Source organism: Cornus florida, unplaced genomic scaffold, assembly GCF_030987335.1.
Source record: "Cornus florida cultivar Cherokee Brave unplaced genomic scaffold, ASM3098733v1 CherokeeBrave_3.0.0_Hap2_scaffold_30, whole genome shotgun sequence".
Classification (NCBI taxonomy): Eukaryota; Viridiplantae; Streptophyta; class Magnoliopsida; order Cornales; family Cornaceae; genus Cornus; species Cornus florida.
This window is the reverse complement of record NW_026775805.1, coordinates 28,457-32,382: the sequence shown is the minus strand read 5'-3', so window position 1 is coordinate 32,382 and position 3,926 is coordinate 28,457.

Below are 3,926 nucleotides of genomic sequence, written 5' to 3'. Positions count from 1 at the left end.
GATCCACATATGAAATTCTTGAGTGAGGAGTGTTCGGGTATCAAATTGAAGTATGGAGAATCGGTCAGAGCAGAAATGGACTTCAATTCCACGACAGGTAGGGATCCGGGGGGTATCCGCTAAAATGATGAAAATCTAGCTTCGTAGACCCTTTACGTGGTTGGATCTGGAATGAAATGAAGAAACTGACTCATCCTCATGGAGAACCGGGCAAACAAAAGAATCTATGCTCGGAAAACAAACCTGCGCTTTAGCGAATGAATGGTAGGGGTATGATTTCTGAGAAAACCTCGTTTTGGCAAACCCAAACTCCTGTGGTAGAAAGCAAGGTGCATCCTATAAAAGAAAGAGTTTTTGAGAGGTAAGGGCAACCCGAGCATCTGCATTTACTCACTTTAGGATGACAAAAGAGATCGGTCAGAGCAGGCAAGAAGAACGGAAAAGGTTCAGAAAAAAGAGCATCTGTTGATATGTACTAGAACTAGATGCGTCACACATGCAAGTTCAATAAATTCTCTCGCGATCCGTCCTAAAAGCATCTCTCCCTTTCGACGAATAGCTAAGCTTTCTTGATATTGATACACACGATTCCTTAAACGAATAAAGGGCATTAAGCCTAGGCTTGGCAAAGAACAAACATCCTTCCCTAGAATCTACATTTAGCTGAGCTAATTAGCTTTCTTCTGCCAAAGAATGATCAATTTCAATGAGATCTTCACCCGTCTCGCCTCTTGTTCCGCTAAGTGGTAGCGAATGGACATCTATATAATGATAATGCAATTTCGCGCTATGCTCCTTCCTCGGTCAAGTCAAAATACCATTCATAGAGGGGGTAGCTTTATGTAAATGTAAATAAAACAATAGTGAAAAGTCTTGCTCGATGACTTACAACATAATTCCTCAATCCTCCGTTTCACAAGCCAACTAACAACCTATCCTTCAATTCACATTCTTGAGATGTTTACTATCCACCACCCACACGTTCCGATATCGCCATGTGATCGATGCTGGCACGAGGTTCTCTTTCAGGAAAGTCAGTCGTCCCCAGTGGCGAAAGCTCTTACCGCGCCAGATAAGGAAGGCTAGCTCGTGACTCGATTCCCTTCGACAAATTCTTTAGAGAAAGATTGAGCTTTAGGGAAAGGTAAATTCTCTCTAAGCAAGGCATACACTATTGAATTAAGACCCACCAACAACGATGGTTTTTGCAAAGTAGAAAAAAAAGAAGTCTGAACATGCTGGCTATGTAGATTGACTTTTTTCTGTTTATATCGGCCGCAGACGTGTCAAAATCAGGTGCGATCTCGCTCAGAAATGGTCAGGACCTGCTGTGTGTCATGCTTGAGAAGCTGTTCGCCTAGCTACCTAGCTACTAGTAGGAAGTCGCCCATGTATGCCCAAAAGAAGGTGAAAGTGCGGAAATGGAACAACATGGTGAAAGTCAACCCTGTATTGCTTTATATAGTGGTCAAGTCATCAGTTCATTCGCGAGCAGAAGCCAGTCTCACAGCCGAGACAGAGTACTTGTATACGTACGCTATTGTTTGATCGTTTTTGTGAAATAAGAATTCATTCAAGGGAAGGTTGTAGTTGGGTAACATAAGGGTAGGCAAAAGCCTGAAACTCGTCTCATGACATCACATCTTTGAGGCTCGGGAAAATGAACGGATTGGTTGCTCGAAACAAAGAAAGAGATTGAAAGCAAATAGCGCAACATCTGATCGAAGTTTCAAGAAAAGCCAGCTCCTTTGCTTCTCATCGGTTGTCAGAGGAGGTGCACGATGTGCTTTAAGGTCAGCTCTGATAAGGCTAAGTACAGCTACGGCAAGGAAAGCTCCGCATCTACCTTAGTCTTCGCTTCATAATGCCTCAAGGAGTCTTCGATGGGGCCAGTTTCCAAGAGTTCCGTTCCATCCATAACCACCTCTATTCATTCATCAGAGGCTTCCAGCCTTACTCTTTGGGGCGACCAACCACAGTCTAACAAGCAATCTAGGTACAGTCATTCCTGCTATTGTACTTCCAGTTGAGGAATTTCATTCTTGCTTCTCTCCTAACTCATTCATGCAATAGCACACGTAAAGTCAGTCAAATAGGTTCGGAAGGAAATCAAAGAAAACATCTGATGAACAACGGAAAACTTGCTCGAGGGAAGAAGCTTTATAGTAGATACACGTCCCTGCTCTCGTTCAAGGTCACAACCATCAAAAGCGATTCAATGCCCCTTGGCGTGCCCCTTAAGGGCTGCCCTAGATCACCTGGGACATATAGCACCCGTGTTGAAATTTACAGAGAAATCACGGTAACGATACCTCACTTCACACGTTATATATAGCTGTCTCCTTTATCGGCTGCATCCTCTTCCCCGGACCTTGACCCCCAAGCTGAGGAGTTGTTAAACTCTCTATTCGTCAGTCTGTACAAATACGAGTGGAACAAGTATGCGGCCGTCCCCATTGGCTTTTTCTATGCTTTCTATGGTTGGAGTTTTGAGTGAGACCAACGCCGCCCGTTGGAAAGCGGACTTTCAAGGTCTTCGTTTTAGCCTGAAATTGGACCTGGCCGAAGGTTGTTGGACTCCTCAAGACAAGAAAGTCAACCACTGGTTGATTCTAAGGTGGGATCATTAGTTTTAAACAAATCTTCCTCAACAACCAATTGAACTAGAGTAGAGGAGAGAGAAGGGGACAAAGAGTCCCTAGTACGTAAGTCCTAACTAGCCCCGATAAAATAAGAAGTCATGGCGAATACAGAGGAAGAAAGTCAGTTGTTAATGGTCAATCGCTTCTAAGAATGCTTTTTCTTCTATCACTAATGCCATTAAAGGCGACTTCCTCTGCAGACACCACATGCTCGAACTTTGCAGGCAATTCGTTACCAATACACAAACTAAAGCATCATTTCGTTTTGTAAGTCTCTCTTATTATTTCATCTTCTTGCCAAGGTTCTATGTATCCTCGTTTTCTTTGTCTGCGCTCTTCTGAAGTGATTCCAGCCATGTCAGTCATCTTTCAAGTCCTTAGCCAACTGGGTTGTGGTTATCGCGAATAAAGAAAGGGCATTTACTACTATGTATGCATTCCATTTTCATGATGCTTTGAAGAAAGATACTTTTATGGTGCAACATTGAATAGCTGGATTTCTATCATCCCAAAAGCAAGGGGGCCGGCTCCCATTAATCATAGGAGTATAAAGAAAAGCACTTTCCAACTCACGTGTGAGCAGAATCTTCCTATACTATAAGTGCATCGGTTGATGGCGACTCTTCTCCTACTAAGGATAGTTCTTCACTTGCTTTTGTAAGAAGTTAAGCTTTACCGCACTTGAATAGGATATTGACCACTTAGAAGGGGCAGGAGAAGACAAGCAGTCAGTCGACCCTTGAGCACCATTATCTGTCTCGACCGGGAGCGAGTGCAATAAATGACTGAGTTTCGTCAATAAGAATATCATATTACAACCAATTTATTTGGTAGGCGCTTGTTTGCTGTGGTAAGACAGAAAGGCGGATCTCAATTGGATGGAACAGCCGAAAGAACAGCATCGGCAAGTATAGCGTGAGAAGGCAGCTCGTGAAGAGAAGAAGAAGCAGAATCAGTCTTCCTCATCCCAAACCCTCATGTGGGGGACTCGGTCTCATGCTGAGAACATTAGAGAGATTGGTAACCTTGCATAGCCCATTAGGCTCGTTGAGACCTTCCGGTATCGATGGGATCTCTACCTATCAAAAAAAGAAGATAGAGCCTTGCCCGATCGATCGTAGCTAGCACGAACAGAATAGGCGAGACTCCTACTCTCATGCCACCTCAGTGCGAACTGCAACAGGGGCGACCCCATATACCCACTCGTATATGGAATTACAGCATTCTCCTGGCACGTCGGCTTTAGTGTCCTAACGTTGGCATGTGAGAAATAGGCTGCCCCTT